This window comes from Megalops cyprinoides, chromosome 3 (assembly GCF_013368585.1).
Source record: "Megalops cyprinoides isolate fMegCyp1 chromosome 3, fMegCyp1.pri, whole genome shotgun sequence".
NCBI classification, from domain to species: domain Eukaryota; kingdom Metazoa; phylum Chordata; class Actinopteri; order Elopiformes; family Megalopidae; genus Megalops; species Megalops cyprinoides.
In genome coordinates this window covers 36,497,016-36,518,492 of record NC_050585.1, presented here as the reverse complement: position 1 = coordinate 36,518,492, position 21,477 = coordinate 36,497,016, and the positions used below count along the sequence as shown (strand labels likewise).

At 45.8% G+C, this 21,477-nt stretch overlaps 1 protein-coding gene across 4 annotated transcripts in view; it reads left to right on the top strand.

Moving 5' to 3' along the window:
• Positions 1 to 21,477, top strand: part of trim3b (tripartite motif containing 3b) — a 33,058-nt gene that overhangs the window by 794 nt on the left and 10,787 nt on the right. For 2 of the 4 annotated variants that reach the window (XM_036524734.1, XM_036524731.1), the window contains exon 1: positions 6,040 to 6,171. The gene's annotated coding sequence lies outside the window, so the exon portion shown is untranslated. Of the gene's footprint in view, positions 1 to 1,637; positions 1,720 to 6,039; positions 6,172 to 17,748; positions 17,821 to 21,477 lie in introns of those variants that run through there. The other 2 variants (XM_036524733.1, XM_036524732.1) reach the window with 2 other exon arrangements.

Below are 21,477 nucleotides of genomic sequence, written 5' to 3'. Positions count from 1 at the left end.
TATGAATAATTTTTAAGTATCTTATTCCCTATATATCCCTCTGGTTAAAAAACATAACTATGGGGTGTGTTACCAGTCAGTTTCTAACAGCATGTAGATAAGCAAAATGGGAGTTGTAAAAGATCCAAACATCCATAGAGATTTTGACTGCTCATTTTTAATGAACAGTCTTATTTGTTATTCCTATTGATAAATGACTGATTCTGCAAAAAAAAAGAAAAAACAAAAAATTCCAACCCCAATCCGGGGTTGTTGTCACTATGTACATTTACATTTACATTTATTCATTTGGCAGATGCTTTTAAGCTGAGATGCACTGATACGACGTAGCCCTTGTAATCATACAAAATTGAATTGTTTACCATTGCTTACAGCAACAAAGCCTGTATACAGACTTTGTTAAAATAGTAAGGGGAAACCTTCAGGCCATGCACAGCTGAAGTGAATACTAACACACACCCAGTTTAAGGAGAGATCGTTCATTATTGACACATGCCCTGCTCCACAAAAAGCGTATATTGGATTGGATCAGTGTGGGAAATGCAGTCTTAGTTAGATTTACTTACTAACCGTTTTATCACTGACACTAGCAAGCTGTACAAAGGTATCCTTGTTCTCTGGGGGCCCTGCCTTAATGGTGCAGATGTATATTGATGACCAGTTCCTTCAGATTTCATTACCTGTGTCATGGAAACCACCACACCACACATCTTTACAACTTTGGCATGAAATATAAACTGCTTAAAGAGCACTGTCGCTAAGAGACCGCAGTCTCAAGGCACGACTGTCCACCAGTCGGCATAAAAATGAAGGCGCAAAACTGGAGGGGTTGCTGCCCTCCTCGCACACAGTGCCCGCGGTTCTATGATTGGTTACGACCGGTCACATGCCATTTAGAGGGGCTGTTTTGAAAAAACAAACGTGTTTTACCCAATTCAACGACTTTTAATTGATGTTCACAAAGTACACAAGGTGAGTTTTTATTAGTCATCCATGCGGTCATATTGCGAATGTGAGAAAGGATCGAAGGATATGCGAAGGAGATGCCGTAAGCGATGAGACTAGCGGATTCCAATCGTGAACGCAGAACAGAACGATGCGACAGCATGTTGTAACATGCATGATATGGTTTTGACAGATTTAATTTATCTGAAACAATTAAAAACAGCATTTATGTATTTTAAGAATATTTAAAATCATTAGTAGGAAAAACAATAGGTACAAAACGGTAAATTGGCGATGCTGTATTGTACAGAATATTGTCATATCACTTCACACCACAAGATGTCGCCATTAAATTTATTTTACTGCTTCCCCCCCGGCATAGGTACAGACAAGGGGCCACCTACAATGTAACTGAGTAGAGGCTGCCATCAGCATAGGGTGTCATACGACCTCATTCATTGATAAGGGATCTTTCCCATTTTTCTTAAAATGCGCATGGAATGTTTTCACACGAAAAAAAATATACATAGGAAAAAAATGGGCAATAATTTACAAGAAAAATAAATAAACAAATGAAACAGACAAAATTGCTAACACTTCTCTCAGGTTTATAAATGCGTACTTATGTCAATATCTTTGATTAACCCAAGACTGCTCATGATGAAATGTTTAAAGCTGTTGCTTTTGAACAGGTTATAAAATACTGCTCTTCTGGAAGAATCAAGGACACCTGACTTTGAGACTGACCAACCATCACAAAAACAAAATGACTGGGTAAGTACAGGGGAGGGGAGGGGAGGGGCAGGCTCAGATGCAGGAATGAAAACAGAACCAGGTTTTTTATTCTCCTTTTCAGGCTCAGTTCAACCCTAATTTTGCCAAGCAAAGGAAATATGGGTAAAATTACTTTTGAGGGAAAAAAAGAAATCAAAAACTTCAAGTGAGTAACTAAGTGTAGAATAATTAAACACTGTAGATGTCAAGCTATTCTGTATTTAAAACACCATTGGGCCATTAATAAGTTTAATTCATGCTGACTAAAATACAGATGTATAGGAGTGTTACCTATCTCTATGTTTAGTGTTCTTAGTGTTTGGCATTGAGTGCAAGTGAAATTGATGATAGTCCAACTGTGCCTTTGTAGGCGGGGAAGACACATATTAAAGTTGTCCCCGCTGTAATTGCTCTGGCAGACTTGACAAATCTAAAATATTTAAAGAAAATAAAAGGGACCTTCTCATAGACACAAGTTCAGTACACAGCCATCAACACTGACAAGGAGAATCAATTTTCTCCATCACCCAGAGACTTTTTGAACTACCATGGGAACCATATTCGTTTCACAGTAGAAATGTGACATCACCTGGGGCAAAGAATTAGACGCATGGTGCTAGAGTGTAGTCTGCCAGCACAATGTTCTCACAATGTGGAGGTGAGAATGCAGTAGCCCTGGGACACAGCCCTGATTTGGTACAAATATCATGAGAATGCTATGCATTGCTGGATTGTGCAAATGTCATAATCTTGATGATACTCTCAGAATGTCAAAATGTTTGTTATATACTGTATGCATAAATAAGTGGGATAAGGGCATTGGTAGAGATGTAATAATGTGCAGGTGTTACCTGACCTGAAGGGGAATGGAAATAAAATAATATTTAGAAGATCTGGATACAATCCAAAAATGGGCACACAGGTGCTAAATGACATTTAATGCTACCAAATGTAATGGTCCACACATTAGCAGTAAATAGAAAGTGAGTATATTTTATGGTGCCATATTGCTGGCAAGCCATTAACCTTTAGTGTCTGTATATTCAACAGTGTATGCAGGGTATCTTATTAATATGAAATGTTTATGATCTTAAGTTATTATGCTCCCCAATGAAGTAATTTTCCTGTATTGGAACTGATAGTACTGCAGATAATTTTATTTTTACTCAAACTGTCATCTTTATCTGTGTCTGTATTATGTGTACTTTTCAGATTGTTTAACAGACTGTGCCTTTACATTTGTACAGTAAATTGAGAAAATGAATTGCAGAGCTGTACTGTGTGTGTGCCCTTTCCTATCAGAACTACCCTTCCAAAACCACTAGTTTCTGTCATTTTACAATCCTGACAAAGCATTACACCAAAAATGATGAAAATCCTTTCTTGGCTGGAGAAAAGGTCAAAAACGCAAATCCCCAAAGTTTAATTTGCTGTGTTTGGTGAAAACTGGGCACAGTGGAACAATTGTAGTGGACCTATGTGGGTCAGTGATGCAATGGCCTCCAGTCTTTCGTTGGGACACAGCCAATCGCCAGCGCCATGACAAAGTAACGGATGGAGCTAATCCTGAATAAAGAGTTGAAGGATTTGGCTCAGAGGAGGGCCGATGGCAAAGTCTGCAGTGCTGCCCCTTGCCCTCCGGTTTCCAGCCCCAACAGAGTCCTCGTGCCTCTCAGCTCCAGGAGGCCCCAGGGATATAGACATTTTTAGTGACGAAATATCTAGGTATCTCGGTGTGTGATGAGAAATGACACAGGTGTTGCTGGCAGAGCTCTGGGGTGCAGCTGTAGCCTGAAGCGGATCCAAAAGTGGGGGTTTGTCATGTTCTAAAATTAGAAAAGCAGTCAGGAAAACAAAGCTCTACGGCATGCAGAGAGGAAGTCGTCACAAGGTGGCGGGGTGCTGGCTTCCTGGTTACTTCCTGCTTCAGATCAGGTGGGGACTGGACAGCCTGTGGTCAGAGCTCTGAGCTCAGTTGATTGAAAATAGGATGAAATCAGGGAGTGGGGAAAGGGCAGATTGACTTTGATTTTGCAAGGAAGGCTTGGCATGCCTCAATAGCTTACTTAAAATAGGCACAGTAATATAAAAGACACAGTGATGGCAAGAGAATTACTTGAGAATGACAAGTGAATTTTGATCCTCTGATGAATCAAAAGGCTCAATTTCAAATTAGTATTTAATCAAAGCCTAGCACTGTTGAATTGCAAAAAATACGCCAGGGCTTTTTTTTCGACTATGTTAAAACTAATTAGCAAATGTGTCTAATGCCATTATGTGCTCCGTATGCCAGGATATCCTGAAAATACTCAGCTGTGAACTCAGATACTCTGGTAAGGAGATATGTAAGTGCTAAATACTCAGGCGTCTTGCCCAACTCAGTGCCTCTGTATTGCAATTCAGCTTATTTCTCTCGCTGTTTACAGCTGAAACAATATTCAGATTGTTAGAATCCATGTCTTCAGGCCTACGATTTCCGGGCAGCGAGATGTAGCAGTGCCTGAAATGACTGGCTGATGTGTTCAGTTTTTGTGCTTATTTTGTGAAATCGTGTCCCTCTGGAAGAAAGGGCAAAACGAAGAGGCGAAAATGACTTACAGCCTCTTTCAAATAATGACATATGAGCCATGTCTCTGTCATATGTGCCTGTCATATGCCTTGCCATTAGAGGCCTTTGAGAAAGTCGAGGAGGGTACAGCCGTTTATGAAATATAGACTGTTGGAAAATCAAACAATGCACAAAGGGTATCATGTGAAAACGAATGAGTGAATTAGGCCCAGATTCAATCTAATTGCAATGAGATTTGTTTTTTCCTCTCCATTCGTTTCAGTGGCCGCTGAACTCTTAATATTGTGTAAGTAACTCTCGCTTTCATTCTGCGCTCTAAATTAAGCACGCGGTGCGCGGCGGTGAACTTAAATCTCAGGCAGTAATTCTGAATGGCCTGAACTCCCTGTACAGTAAACGCCGTGTTCCATGTGAGTCACGGGGGATGTGCTGTGTCGGAGCGAGGCCGGCGCGGGCTGGGAGCACGGCCCTGCAGACCTCACACTCTGGCACACCTGTCCTTGGGGCAGTGTCTCTCGCTTACTGTACAAGCAGCTGCTGCTGCTGCCAGCCAGGCAGGATTGCGCTGCTCTGAGTTTGCTCCAGGCAGCTGAAAGGAGGGGTGGTGGGGGGGGGGTTGTTCAGGGAGGCAGCCATCTGGGCTCTGCAGCGCGGGATGCAGTCTCCATGGTAACTTCATCCTCCCTCACTAAAATCCTAGGATGATAGGATGATCCCCCACCCCCCCTTTTTTTTCGTCAGCATAACCCCCCCCTCCTCCCCCACCCCCACCCCCACCTCCACCTCCGTTCTCTACACGGTCTCCCTACCAGATGCATAAATGATGAATGAGACACAAACAGTGAACAAGGCAAGCAAAATGGCAGCAGAAGGATAGGGTGTTGTTGTGGGGAGCGCGCTCTTTCCTAAGAGCATGGCTATTTTTAGCCTCTCTGAAAGCCATGCTCTAAAAGGCTCATGAGTGCCCTGCTTCCTTCCCTACTCCCTCTCTCTCTCTGTCCCTCTCTCTGTCTATCCCTCACACTCGGTGTCTGTCTCTTGCTTGCACAGATACGTGAATCCTGGCTGGCCTCCTTCATTGCTTTCACACCCCCCCCCACCTTCCTCTTGTCTCTCTCTATCTCCTGTCCTCTCCCTCAACAGCCCACCCCCCCCACGACTGACTGTGCATATTAATAGGCCATCTCTGATGTAGAGCTACCCATACTCAAAACAAAAGCGCTTCACAAACTGTCCAGAGCCCAGCATAGATTTTTATCATCCTCCTTGATCATGCGGGAAGAGCAGTTTGATACTTGATTCGCTCTAATAGGCGTTACAAATGCACGCCTGCTGTCCTTGATATCTCTATTCCCTGGTAACTAAGCCCCTTTTCCATACTCATGCAAAGCAGGTCAGATGATGTGGAGATGGTGCATTCCAAACCTTTTTATTGGAGGGTTTTTTCCCTCCTTTTGTGGGTGGAGGTGGAATGCACAGGAAACGAGCCTCACTGCAGTGGCCGGCCCTCAGCCTGCAATCAGGGTCCCCTACTGGAGGATGCTCTCAGTGCTGCCATTTTATATTTATTCTGCACCTTGCTTACGGCATTGGATACCCACTCTCCTCCCACTCCCAGCCCGGCCAATGCCGTGACGCTCTCGCTCCCTCTCTGTCTCTCTCTCCCTCTTCCTCTCCCTCACACACACTCGCAGACGGCACACACACACACACACGCCTGCTCTCTCTCTCTCGCTCTCCCTCCCCACCCTCCCCTTGCTCTCGTTCTCACTGTCTCCCCTCTCTCGGATTCTTCTTCCCTGGGATGCGGGGCGCTGACAATGGGCAGCCCTCTCCACACTTGCGGGATGCTGACGCCGTGCTAAGCTCCTCCGGAATCTCACGTGAGTACGGGCGTCCGCGCCTGCTCCTTCGCCTCCGTGTCACGCTGGGCCGAGCGCCGCGGTCGTGGCGGCCGGACGCGTCTGGAAGGGGAGGGATGAATAATTCACTGCGTCTCTGCTTTGCTTCGGAGGGCGGCCAGTGTGTTCAGGGAGTCGGGGGACAGCTTAGGCTGTAGACCGTGCGGCTTTGCCGTGGCCGAATGCTTTGCCGTTATGTAAAAGGAAAAAAAGAGCAAATTAAAATAGGTGGCATTACGTGCGCGACTGTCCATCTGTTCCCTACCTCGTGTCCTGCTTGTGCCCGTCCACCTTGGCAGAGCTGGGCTGTGACTCCTAGGTACCTGCGTGCAAGTCTCAGTGCAGTCTGAGTCTGAGCCAGGGGGATGTGCAGGGATGCCATTTTACTACAGAGCACTGGAGAGGTGTACTGGCCAGGAGTGCCTTGTCATGTGCTCCACATTTCCTTGAAGGGAGTGAGTGAGTGTGTGAGTGTGTGAGTGTGTGTGTGTGTGTGTGTGTGTGTGTGTGTGTGTGTGTGTGTGTGTGTGTGTGCGCGCATGTGTGCGCGCGCGCGCGTGCGTGCGTGTGTGTGTGTGTGTGTGTGTGTTTGTATGTGAATGTGTATATGTGCGTGTGTGTGTTTGTGTGCTGGTTATCCAGCAATTTTCCATCGGCCATTTCACCCTGCACCCATGTCCACCTGTCTGTCTTTCCTGGGTTATCAGTTTCTTCCCTTGGCCGGTGTATGTGTTACATCCAGAGCCAGACTGATCATCCCTGATCAAATGCAAAATGGTCTTCTCAGTTCTGCTGAGGAGTACACCCTCTAAGACACAAACAGACAGAAATAAACTTTTTAGGGAGCTGCAGGCCCCTAGTCTTCTCACACTTGTTTCTGCCACATTGCACAATCATCATAATGCATACCCAGAATCTGGTGTAAGCGCATTTGGAAAATATAGCTTTCTTAAATTAGATCATCAATGGGTCCGCAGCCCACAGGCACACAGTTGTAAGTTTATACAGTACATATTTTCCAAGTGACTGGAGCTAAACACCCGCTTGACTTTCAGAGCATTATTCCAAGAATGTGATGTGTCTGTATTTGAGCTTACATCATTTTTATCATCCTTCTTTCCCGCAGAATCCTTAGCGGCCTCGGGTGTTGCTGCATAGCTTGATAGTCTGATTGCCTGAGTGAAATAGCCAGTGATTTAATTACTGTATGTGTAAGACATGTGATGTACCGCCCAGCTTGGTTTGCGGTAAAGACGTGCTGTGTGCACCCATACTCCCAGATAAAATGGCCTTCTCCGGGAGCCCCTGGAAGTTTGTAATCCAATAGGCTGCAGGCCAGAGGGTTACAGCGGTGCGAGTGCTGGATGCTGGCGCTGGTCCTGAAGGTTGTGCGGAGGTCCCCATGTCGCCATTTGCGTTGTGTTATCTAAGGAGGGGTGGTGAAACGTGAGGTGTCAGAGGGCAGCTTGTTTGGCTGAGGGGAGATGTTTGGCTTTTGCCTGCTATTTGCGCGGGTCATGTTGCGGGACTGCAGGTGAGGCGGGTGGCGCGGTCATCAAGTAGAGGCGACCGTGTGCCCTGCCGCCCGGGTCCCAATCAGAGGTGCGGGTGTGATTTAACAGGGCTGACGGAGCTGCTTGGTAAACCATCTGCACTGCTCAAATAAAAGCCAACTCTGCATCCCTAATGTGACTTTCAGCACTGCAGCTGCACTGCCGTGGGAGGAGAAGGCAGTGGAGATAATGTTTTGGGACTAAATGATTGCAAATGGTTCATAACGCTGTTATTATGGTGCTATATGCTATTCAGGAGTTGAACAGAGTACACCTCCAACTGACAAACTGTGTCTCTGTCAGACATTAGGATACCTCCATCCTGCACAGTGAGGGGACATGGCAGATCTGCAGAGTTAAAAAGGAACAGGACTGAGCTCCATTGCTGTGCAGCTCTACTTATCTCTTCTGATAAGAGCTGGAGACTTCCTGTGGAAGGCTGGAGGCAGTTGTGTGGAATAGAGTAGATGATTTCTCCTTGTTGCAGCTCACACTGCACTTTGTATCTGTGAGAAGAAAACACAAAGAATGATAAAAATAATAAAGCCTTCCTGTGCTTTCGAGTTCCTTTTAAAAATGAAGCGGTCAAATCTCAGCCCACGGTTCTCCTATCTGAAGAGAACAGCTGCACCACAAGAGGGAGGTGACCATGGGGACCGGAGCCAGCAGTGGTCTGTGCTGTAGGCCACACCACAAGAAGTACAGTTGGGGAAATTTCTAGCATGTTTGGCCTGATAATGGACTTTGGCTTTTCCAAAGGACAGGAGATTAGTTAGGCCATCCATCTAGACAGCCCCCACAATGTGGGCTCCCATAAGGAACAGGGTAAATATATCCTATAATTAATAGAAAAGAGCCATATTCCACAAATGCTCTTAACTGGTGCTTCCCTGACAATGGTGTCTTAGGCTTAATGACCCTCCTGTAGATTCCTGAGCTGTCCTGTTGGATAGTTTTGTGTGTGTCTCCAGCAGACCTGGGGCAAGTTTGTGTGGAGAGAGGTAACACTCCATCTCTGGGTGGGAAGCGGGGGGGCAGGACCACCAGGGATGGAATGTCCGGCTGGCATGAGAAGAATGCCACCACAACAAAGGAGAGAAGAATAGCGAACTTCACCTTCAAAACCCCACACTCTCTGTGTAGCACGTGTTCCGCTAACAGGACCTGCACGTGCTCCTTTGGCTGGCTGATGCCGCCGGCCGACCTCAGGTCTGACAGAGCTTAAATGGTGTGCAGGGTGGCGTCAGGGAAGCACTTTGTGGTTGCTGGGGGCCTTATTGACCCCCTGTGCCAGAGAGTGCTGAGGTGTCACAGAGGGCAGGGCCTCACTAAAACCCCTCTCACCCTAAGCCCGCACTGCAGAGCAGAGACAAGAATAGGATGGGACTGTGTGTTTTATGTATGCCCTGCGCTGTCTCCAGCCAGAATCCTACAGGAGCACATTTAACACTTTTGCTGTTGACAGGGCACCCTATTTGCACCTTTGGCTGTGAGATGCCCTGAGTGCTGACAGGACTGTTTCACCACGGAGTCAGAGGTGGGGTGTAAATCTTGCCCCTGACAGTGGCGAAATGAGCTTGCTGGGTCTTTATGATCTCTGCTCTCTGCAAGTGCCGATAAGGTCTTAGATGTGTGCCACTGCAGATGGCTGTCCCCATGATATGCATTCGACACTGCACCCTCCGCGACTGGCTTTTAAATTCATATTGGTGCATGCAATATACATACTATTTATTCATAACTTTATGAATCTCGGTATCTGTCAGGGAGAAAAAGGACTATACACAATTTCACTAGAGTCACAGTCCAGTGTTTGACTATTCCCCAGTTAGTACTGGATCAAGTGCTGTGCTAAGTCGTCTTTTTAAAATGGTCTTCTTTTCTTTCCTCATTAGGCTTTGTTGGGTGAGTCTCACAGAACACAGTGCTGGCTGCTGCCTTGGCCTTATGCTCACAGTGCAGATGCAGAGACTCCAGACGATGCTTTTAACCTTTAGCATTTAACCTTTAGCTGCCCTGCCTGGGCCTCAGATTTCCATCTTTTTTTTCATTGGCTGTGTCTGTGTGGTAGCAGACAAACAGTGAGCCTCTGATTGACCGGGGAACATGCTTACTCATGCTGTTTGATTGCGTTACTGTTGAAATCATTTGTCTCTCTCTGAGGAAAAGAGAAGTGAAATTACTACAAGCAGACAGTGGAGCTGTAAAATTTATGCTGCCTAGATGTTTCTGATCCCGCGGCGAAACATGACAGTCTTCGGTTACCTCATATTCCTCACACTCTGATAAAGTTCCTATGGTGTCACATGCTGGGAACATCAGCAGCTCTTGGTTCCTCAGTGGGCACGTGGATTTTCAATCAGAACATGAGGCAAAGTCACAGGAGGCGGTCATCCTCAGCTGTCAGCTTATGGAAACAGTTTCTCCTGTTTGGTTTCCCTCCTTTTTTTTTTTTTGCTGTGAGATGACTGAACAGGTACGGCTCTCCCAGGGATGATTTAGCGATGGTGACTCAGAGCCTGTTGAGGAGCTCTCAAAAGGTTGCACTTGTACAACTTGATTCATCAAATGGCTTCATTCAGAAGCAGCAATACTGCTGCTGTTTTCAATAGAAAACCCTTCTGTGACTTTTGGAACTGTTTTGACTCATATCATTTAATTGAGAGATTCCTAGGAAGTGCTTTCAGCCCTACAGTTGTCTAGATCTTTGCCTTAAATGAATACTACGGAATAGAATCTTGCCCAATATCTACCAAATTAAACATGAATGCGCCACCCTTGATCACAGCTAAATAGATACAAATTCAATTCTGACACTCATATCTTCAGAAAGGATATTGTCTTCCTATTTGTTTGCGCCATTTATGCTGGTTTAAAAGCACAGAGTTGGGGGGGTAAATGTTAGCATTGTGTATATTTTACATGACTTGTTTCTCATTTGTTGTCCTGTTTGGCCTCTGGGCAAAAGTGGGGATAATGCTGCTTATTTCCATACATGAGAGGGAGCTGGCAGGCAGCCATGGCAGAGTCATCAATCTCCCAGGGATCCATAAACATGTGTCATGCCTGTGTGCGACGCTGCAATTATCAGCCGCTTTGTTGAGATGGCAGGAGCAGGGCTGTTGCTGGCTCTCGGAGACATTGTGACCTTTCCAGAGTGCTGCAGAAGGGCGTGCGGACTGTGGTGTGTGTCCTGCACATAGATCCGCACAAGCAGATTAGCTGGGTGAGCTAAGCAAAGCCATTTGTCATGACTCGGAACACTGGGTGTGCTTTAACAGTTTCTCTCTCTGTCACACAGCCTGACACAGTCTCTCACACACATATGTTCTATCACTCAGTTGCTCAGTCTCTGTCAGAGACAGACAGATACACACACAGGCATGCACACACATACATACACACACATACACACACACACACACTGAATATCACACACTCCATCTTCATCCCCCCTCCCCTCCACACTCCCTCTCCTCCGTGCGGTGTATTCTAATGCTGTTGCACGCCTCTGCAGTTGCAGTGGTTTTTATTGCTCTGCGTCATCACCAGGGATCTCCTGGAGTTTGACTGTAATTATTCGCAGGTTGGCAAATGAAATTCTCCCAGCCTGTCAACCTACGAGAAAAGACCAAGAAAGGAAAAGGAACCCTTTTCCAATATTGGAAAAAAAAAAAAACAGCTTCTGCGGTGGCCTGTGTGTGAGTGTGTGTGCGCGTGTGTGAATGTGCTCAATTCACCTTGACTAACCGCATTTCAGCCTCCTCTTTTCTCAGAAATGCGCTTTTCCGCACAGAAATGTGTGTGGTTGTCACACGGGGCTCGGCTTTATCCCTGCCGAGGCGTCACATCGCCTTCGCTCCCGGCGTTTTGTTAGTCTTCGCTTCGCTGAAGGCGAACGGGCGGTGAGGGGCACGATCTCCCAACCGGAGCAGGATGGGGTACACCAGGGGTGGTCCAGTGAGCCCCGTGTGAAAGGCAATCTCTCCCCCTACAGGGGAGGCCCTCTGTCTGGAGACACGCTGCAGCACGTCCCTGCTCTGAGCTGAGCAGGTAGAGAGAGACAAGCAGGGGACACAGCTGCTTGCCTTCCTCTGTAAGAACTGGTGCTGTCTGAGGCTGGCTACAGGGTGATGAAATTCCCCAGCACCACTGTAGCGCTGCTGTTAATTTGTGTGAAGTGGCTTCAGCCTCTCTCCCCAGAAGCTCTCATTCGGCAGCACAGTGCTTCCTTTTCGCGAGATTCAGGGGAACCTTTGGCCCGATCCGCTCTCAAAGTTAAGTCTTAATCTTCAACCAGTGAATTAAGGGGAAGGGGAATTTAATCTGAAAGTCGCCACTTACCTTAGGACTGCTGGCTGAAAGATAAGTGTACGCATAAAAAAAGGATGTGGTAAAACTTGTCGTCAAAGGAGGCAGGGGCATGTCCAGATTTGGGAATCACCTAGAGGGATCTCTGCTGTGTAAAAGCTAATGTGCGGCCTATTTGAAGCTCAGATGGGAAGTTACATGTTACACGCCCAGATGATCTTTTTCCCCCCAGCAAAGACAGCAAAGTGTCATGCGAGATGGATTGTCTCCAGCACATGCAGGGCCGTGTGCCCGGGACCAATGTGCGCAAAGAGCGGGAAAAGCAGGCCTCTTGCGTAACAAAGAGTGCACTCGGCTTTGGGTGATGTAAAAAAAAAAAAACAGCTAAATCCCAACTGAGCCTCTGCGTAATGCACATTTCAGTGACACAAGAGAAATGCCATCTGACAAGTGATGACACAACATCTACATACAATGCACAACACACAGAGCCACACACACGCAGACCTTGGTGTTAAGGCATGATCGTGTCGTTTTTGAAGGTTAGGTTACTAGTCTTAATGTGAGTTTCAGTTTTGGTTTTTTCCTGTTTCTCTTACTTTCAGGTGTCTGACCAGGAAGATGCTAAGCTATTTAGTTCCCCTCTCTCAAAAAGTAGGGCAGACCTAAATAACATATGATGTATGTCCTCTAGCATTAGGGGTGGGCTTGGGCATAATTTTTGCACATCATGCACCTTTGTGTGACACACGCCACACTGACATTAACTGTAACTGACGCCACATGGACACATTCAGGACTGAGCATACTGACGAGGCGTCCATTTTGGGTCAATGTGAAGGCCTACATTTTTCTCTCTGTTGCTGTTTCTGTTTTTCCCCAGGTTTATTCCCCCATGCGTGTTTATGGGATCAGATTATTTGCAGTCCATCTCCCTTCCCCTGAAACACGTGCACCTCCTGCGGGAATACTGTCAGGGTTGCGAGGGATTCTCGAGATATGTGGAACTGCTTTACTGTGCAAGGTCCGCCGTCACAATGAGGCCCAATTAGAATGAGAAGCACACACGCGTGCTCACGCATACACACACACACACACGTGAACATGCAGACCAGGAGCGTGTGTCTCTGCAGTCAGGGCATGAGGCCATGTGTACCACGTCGCACTGATGACCGGGCAGGTCCTCATGAACAGAGGGGAGAAAAGGCCCCCACAGTGAGGATAGGCGTTAGCCTCTGATCGAATTCCTCTCAATTACTTTTATTTATGATTGATGGGCCTAGTGGTATAATGAGCACTAAATGAGGGCTGTTGACTCCCATTGTACAAAGGCCAATAATTTGTGTCTGGCCGCTGAAGAAGGTCTGCATGGATATTGAGAGGGAAATGAATGTGCTTGGATGTGGTCGATGAAGATGATGCGTCCCCTCCTGTAAGGTTATCTATGTTCATCCTGAACGAATCTGAACGTCCAGAGTCCCCCTAATCTCTCACTCATCCGTCTCAAAAATTCACCCACCTTTGTGTCTGTGGCTCAGTCGACAGAACTTGTTAAAGCTCATTAAAACTGGCTAATGACCAGAAGGGTGGACAAATCAGCAGACGTGCTCGTTAATTTGATCAGGCAGAAAACACCTTGACGGGGCCCACCTGCACAGGAGGAAGAATGCCCCTCTGTGTGATTCTTCCTCTCCTTCTGTGTCTCTTTCCATCATGTCCTCTCTGCTTTCCTCTCTTTCTCCGTTTCTGCTTTGCCCTGCAGTCACCCCCCCCCCCCCCCGCCCCCCTCCGCTCCTGTCATGTTGCCAGCTCTCCGCAGCGAGTCCTCTCGCCCATCGCTGTGACTCTGTGTTGCATAACGAGATCGAGATACATAACGAGACAAGCGGAAGCCTTGAGGACAAGGATCCATGTGCGGTGCAGTAAAATGGAAAGAGATGCTCACGTTTTAAAAACACTGCAAACAATTTCATAGCAAATTCAGAGTTCTTAAAGGTCATCAAACCTTTTCATTTAATGATCCACCTGGTAAGCTTGCCACCTGCCGCAGACAAGGAACAAGGAACAAGGTTGTCCAGAACACTGCACGTTCTCAGGACAAGCTGCATGTTCCTAACCCTCTCTCCCAGTAAAACAGGGCGAAGGTGTGGTCACTCCACCCTGGACCTGGGGGACATGGTGAGAACCCTGTTCTCATGGCCTCCAGCCAGGTACTTTTCCCAATTTAAAGTTTCCCCAAATTCCAGCTGTGTAAATATCACTCACAGAGAGTAAAATCTAAACCTTTCAGCGCTGTAACTCCCTATCAATGACACTGTAATTTCAAAGCGGTCACTTTCTGTAGACTTCCGGTGCCGTCATCGGCCGTTGGCCTCAGCCAGAGTGTGTCCCCATGCAGCGCAGTCCACCCCCCACAACCCCTCCAGCCACACAGCTGATTCCCGTGCCGGACACCCGAAGCGGAAGAGAAGCCGTGCTGTGCTCTGATGACCGGGACTAGAGCAGCTGATTCTCCACCATGTCAAACCTAGGCAAATCAAAAATCAAACATGCCTCAGGGCTCCGAGTCTGTTACGCAATAAGCCTCATGAATCATGAAGATACAACACAGAGAGTACGGGTTTTACTCTTCCCCGGCATGTTCACCACAAGCGTCGTTCAGTGCTGGGATGTTACAGCTGTGGGAACGACATTGTAGATGTTACATCCTCACTATGGCCTGGAAAGCATTCCCAACCATGGGACAGAGATATACCATTTGCTTCTTTGTGCCAGAAATGTTAGTTGAGACTAGTTGACATAAAAACAGCACCGCTGCACAAGTGAACGGGCCTGGGACCGCTGCCTGACGATGGCCTGAGCAGTCCGTAGGTTGCGCAAGGGATTGGCGCTCACCGGATGGTGCAGGAGCGAGAGCAGTGAGAGTCAATCTCGCAGATTAACTGCAGATTCCTGTAATCTAAGGCCATGCTACAGTCGGATTAAAACCAGCCGTGCAGGCAGAAATTTTTTGATATGACACTGCCGCCAAATCACGTGGACAGTGTCTTTGGCGAGTTTGGCGTCAACTGCCTATTGTAAAAGGCGTGTCTCGTTCTGATTGTTTTCAGCCGAATGCGCTGAGGGATTCTCTGGTTTTCACCCTCAGTTGGAATTGTCCAGAAAGAAAATGATATCATATTAGCCTTGAGTATTTTATAACATCCTGATGTTCCAACTTGTTCTCAAGCACTTATGTCATCACTTGTCTTTGTGCCAAAACCATGCATAATTTCCTGTCACATTGGATATATGGAAGAAGTGTAGCAAAACATGAAGCATTAATCTGAAATGGATTAAATCAGATTACTCCATTCTGTGGCAGTCAGCACATTTCACTGCAGTTATTGACCATAGCTATTCTCTGCTAAATTGCGGAATGATATCACCACTTGGGGAAAAAATGTTCTGAGATGGTGATTATGACCCAAGAAGTGTAGAAGCACTGAAATCAGTGGTTTGTTTTATTAGACAGAGCAAATAAAGCTAAACAGCCCTGTCCTTGCTCCCGTACTGAACGAGGCCATTTCATGACATGTCAAACAGCAGCTTGATCCCATTGCATTTATGGGTTTTGATTCTGAGAGGTTGGGTTGACTCTGATTGGACGTGACAGTTGCTGTTTGGATGTGTACTTTCTTTGGTTGGTCCAGATGGATGGCAGGGGAGGGGCGGGGAGTCATGTCTTAAGGAAGGTCATTACTCCAATCAGAGCTGGAGTAGAATCTGATGACGAATGTTATATAGATCGAGGGCCATGTCGTGCAAACCTAAGCTCTATTTCATAAAGGGAATACATGTGCATATATACATTAAAATGTAATTAAGAAAACATACTTCATATATAATTTAAATCTGATTTGTTACTTTAATATTAAATTTTTATACAAGAAAAAATTTTGTGTGATATTTTGAAAGTATAAACATTGTACATATGCAAATGCTGTATGATGCTGGAGAGCTTAAATTCTAAATTTTATTAGAGTTGGCATTATTTATCTCTATGAACAAAACAAGCAGTAAACAGATATGCAATAAAAAGACAAGCAATAAAACAGACATACAATCAACCCACACCAGGACATACAAATCTGTCTGTGATTCAGATACAGTTTATATGACGGGTGTATAACTACCTATATCAACTGTGTTTAACAAGGGAAGTGTCTATTCTGCCCAAGACAGATACTCATCCACAGAAATGTGTGAGGATACCAATGCAGCTTTTGTGCAATGTCTGTTGTGTTACTTGCCCATTTTTACCCTGCAAGGGTAGGAATCCAGTAGCTTCAATGATCTGTCCGCCAATAGTTGGTGCCAGGGGATTCTGCTAAAGACACGCAAGAGCTTTCAAGCTGTAGAGCAGGGATGTGAAACATGGGTGAAGATTTTGACATGTGTCTTAATTTATTAAAGATCAGATTCACCTGATGACAGTCAAAGCATTGATTGCAAAAAGTGATCCACATCCCAAATAAAGGACATTCAGGAACAATATTTCCCCCACATCTGACCTCTCACCTGATCAGTTTGTAAAGCAACGTTAACCATTGTACTTCAGAATTATGTGCCCTTTTCTATGTTCCTCTGAAGGCTCCTGTTCTCTGACTGTCCTCTCGGCTGGTATGCAGGGTCATGTTCTATCTTGGTCCTGGACTAGTCAACCCACATATTTCCTGGGTTGTCCAGTGAGGCATGTCAGGTTCTGCAGGCCTCTCACCACCGTACTGGCCCGCCTCTTCACCATACTTCCTCTCTGCCCACTGCACTCACTTCCTTTTATTCCTTATCTGCCAAGAAAAGTTTTTCATTTAATGTCATCACAAAATCACCTTATGGGAAGTCCAACATGACTTTGTGTATGTCCAGTATGTTGTTGTTGATGACGATGATGACGATGATGATGATGATTATTGTTATTATTGTTATTATTATTAGTAGTAGTAGTAGTACTAGTAGTACTAGTAGTATCATTATAGTGGAGCACCGGTGTGGCATAATGGTAAGGAGCAGGGATTGCAACCAAAAAGTTGCTCAGTAAATATCCAGCTGTATAAACAGATAACATGTTAAAATTGAAACCCATGTATGTCGCTCTGGATAAGAGAGTCTGCTAAATAACAGTAATGTAATGTAATATTATTATAGGCATAAAGAACATATTGCAAATACCAAAATATGCTAAACACTAAGGAGGCAGGAGGATATCTGCTTGTGATGTAAGATCACCCTCTTTCTCTCTTGTTTCCTTCTCTCAAGCCCTCTCTCTGTCTCTCCCTTCTCTCTGCCCCCACCCCACCCTATATGTCAGCATGAATTGTTGGCCACTGAGGCAATCCATGTTTTAAGCAGGTTCTTCTCCAAGCCAATTGGGTCGCAGCAGGTAGGAGGAGCTATGGGAGTGGCAGGATTAGGTCTTACATTAGAAGACAGGGGTGAGGGGCGTGGCCTACAGCCTTGGTTTCATCCTGCTGCCCCCTGACGTCACTGCTCAGCTGTTCCCATTCAGAGCGCGCGTGTCTGTGTGTGTGTGTGTGTGAGACGGAAGAGGGGCGGAGGAAGACAAAAAGGGGAAGGGGTGGGAATGGGGGGGGGGAGGTTGGAGCATACGATTGAGAGGCATTGGTAGCAAAAGGAATCTGTAGTTTCTTAGTCACTGGGCCCTGTAATCCCTGGGCTGGAAGCAACAATGGGGGCTGCCTGAAGGATCTCAAACTCTCTCTGCACCGTAAGTGCCTGCTTTCTTCTGCCGCTGTCTAGCGCTGAGTTTGAATGCTCTGCTTTCAGCTCTCGTGTGACTGCTGTGTGTGTGACTGCTGTATGTGTTACTGCGTGTGTGTGGGTGTGTTTATGTGTGCAAGTGAGTGCTGGGCATTGACTGAAACAGGGAGGAATGTCATTGTTAAGGCTCCTCTCTCAGAGACGGCTGCCTCTTTGCTGATCAGAGGTTGAGAGGGGCTAATTTTTGCTCTTTTTCACCCCTTTGTAGACAGACAGTCTGGCATGGGCTTCGGCAGGGTGGAACTTTGAGGGGAGGATTTTGGGAGTGCCGTTTAAGGCTTCCTCTTCTCCTTGTCAGTGCTCAGAGCTCAGCAGAGCTAGTGGTGGCTGCAATGTCAAGCCACAGATTATCCAGCTGTTCTCTTAGGCTGACTTTTCAAGACAGAGAGGCGGAGAGAGGGGCAGAGAGAGTGGGAGGGAGGTGAAAAGGTATGACACTTACTGCAGTTTTACCCTAAACCATCAAAGAGCATTGTTTTGCTGCTAAGGTTTCACTGTGAAGTGAAACCTTACTTTAAAGTTAAAGATGAGGGAGGGAAGTGTGTAAGCGTGAGACAGAAAGGGAAGATGTGGAGCTGGCTGTGGTGCTTGGCGAGTTGTTTGAACCCTGAGAAAATACATTTGTCTACTGTGTTCATGAAATTAACTTAATCTGGTGCATGGTCTGGGTCACTATGGCGTGACCCCGCGGCTCCGTATCTGTACTTTCAGCAAGCAGATGAATTTGGGAAATAAGTGTACAAATAAACCAAGCTAATTTATCGCAAATGGCAAGAGGACTGAATAAGCACTCTTTGTGTTCTTTGTGGGTCCTTGCCCGTGTATGTGACTTCCACTGCAAACAATCTCTGTATTGTGTTTTATCAGGCTTTTCTTTAGAACAAGCTCAGTCATTTCCACTGATTAGGAAAATTATGTATGTTGTGTACAGTCTGTGCTCTTCTCTGGAAATTTCACAGAAGGGTTCATATTCTGTAACCCGCATTTGTAAAAAGCAATCCATTCAGTTTCAAAAAGGCTGTTTCCTTCTTTCCATGAGTCTCTCTGACTCTTTTTTTGTGCACATTTGTTTTATTGTATTGGTAGGTAAGAACACAATAAATAAATAAAATTACAGCAATGAAAATTGAAACATGAAATTGTCGTGAAATAAAAACATCAAACAGTACAAAAACTATCACACAGATTTTGCCAGAACTTATAGAAATACAGAGAAATAACAACAGCAACGATAATAATAATAATAGTAACTTGGATAGAAGAGTTGGACCTCAATACATGAGAATATTTTGGAACACAGCCTCTATATCTACAAAATTATACATACGTAGACACCAGTCTCTTTTGAAATTCTGCTGTTCTAAAGATTAGTACATGATCTATTTAACCATATCTTCCAGTCCCTGTACAGTCTGGTAGACTGTACAGGGAGTACAGTCTACCAGACTGTACTCCCTGTATGATATTCATCGTTTCCTTATAGTACCTCATATGATTGTTTCCTGATATTGTGTGTTTCTCAGGAACATTCTACACCTTGGGGTTTAACTGATCCAGGCAAATAGACTCATTAAAAAAAAAAACCTGTATGGCAATATTCATGCTGGAGTTAACAGTCATCAACATGAGTTCAAACTGAGTTCGCAAATCCAACCTCTTAGTCATTCCCCTTATTTTGAGACAGCCAATGCAGAGAAACAACATAAAACACATTGGTGTATTTGTCCCCTCCCGTTTTTGAGACTATTCAGGATAACACCATACCAGGATACTAATGTTTTAATATCTCCCTTCTTTATAGTGTCGTCTGCATCCACTTCTGTCAGAGTTGAGATATTTATTCCCAGTCTATCGCACAATCAGAAATGAAGCTGTGGTTGACCCTGTGGTTGCTTACTTGGTACCCTCCTTGGAGAAGGGTCTGGTACCCATGCAACATGTATCAGGCCTAGCCATTGCTGTGGGATGCTGTTTTTTTCTGGCCAAAGAGTCTTTACGCTATATGTAAGTGCTTCTCAGAGGGCAGGGGAATCCAGGCACATACATGCAGTTCCATCTGAGATGACTCCTGCACAACTTGCAGTCATTTGTCATTTCCACGGAGCACATCTCACCGCACCAGTTTCACAAGGAGCGATCATACAGACTGCACAGAGACATTGAAATTTCCTTTAATCAATATAGTGCACATCTTTCATTATTTCAGTCATTCGTTCATTCATTATGCACAGATTTATCCAGAGCCAGCCATGTATCGTTTCTTGATAACTGAAGGCGCCTGAATTAAACAATGAAACGGATTTGAGTTGCATAGAGCAGCTTGTGTGACATGTTTGAACCTGGACGGATGTGAAAGTGGGAGGTGCCGTTGTACATGTGCCTCCCCTATAATGAGAGCGTGGGGAAGCGTGGTCTCAGGAGCAGGTGCTGCACAGGACAGGTGAAAGCTCGAGCAGGTGCCCGTCAGACTTTGGGAGGCACGGGCGAGGCCCACTGGGAGGCACGGGCGAGGTTCACTGCCTAGATGTACGACAGACGTGTGGCAGGAGTGGCAGCCAGGCAAGCTGACTGACATCTGCAGAGACAAGCTTGATGAGTCACGACCAGCGAGCGCATGACCACGTGATTCTCTGCTTCTGTTGCTGGTGCACAAGTGAGCTCTGGGATTTGGGAGTGAAGAGAGAGAGAGAGAGAGAGAGACAGGGAGGGAGAATAAGAGAGAGAGGAGGATCTTGTGACATGAACACGCCATTCTGTTTTTTTTTTCGTGTGAAGTGTTGTATTGCAGAGAAAGCCTCACGCCTTGCCCCTGTGGGCTATGCAGTCCTTTCCGCTCGAAGGGCTGTTTGGACACAATAGAGTTATCTATTTGTGGATTCTGTCTGCCTAGATTCTGGCCTACTTTAAATCCAGTTGTGAATGTGCACGCGATCCTATATGTTGAGATTGTACCACGGGATGAAGACAGCAGCCTGAAGGCGTCTCTGCTATACGCTCTCTTTTCATCCGTCACGACCTAAAAATAAAGGTCTTGCCACAGCTGGCTGCACGTGCCGTGGGTCCCGATTGCACCCAACCGGGAGTGTTGTCTCTCTCTCTCTCTCTCGGCTCTGAGTGACTTGGAGCACGAGAGTGTTTTAGAAGAAGCACTGGCACTCGAGTGCTCTTCTTTTTTTAGACTGACCTGTAAGATCATTGGCAGACCTGGGGGAACATGCACCGATTGAGGGAAATTAATATCGTCAACAGAGAGCGCTCTCAATTCTGCGGATCACATGTCAAGCGCACCTCAGAGGTGCTGTGTAATTCCGCCAGCAATATGCAGAAGAAGAGGAGAAAAACTTCAGTATGTGTAAAGATGAATTATTGATTGACTGCTAAAATGCTTCAATACATATCCAGCCACAATAATAAATAATGTGTCAAATGTGTGCTACTTAAGATTAAAGATGTCTGCAGAACAGATACAGAGGAGAAAGTGTGCCATGAAAGTGTATGTCAAAACGTCATGTCATGACATCTTGTTATTGGTGTCAGTAGGATGGTGTCACAGGCAGATTTTGATGGGATCTTTGCCACAACTGACACGAATATGTCAGATGTA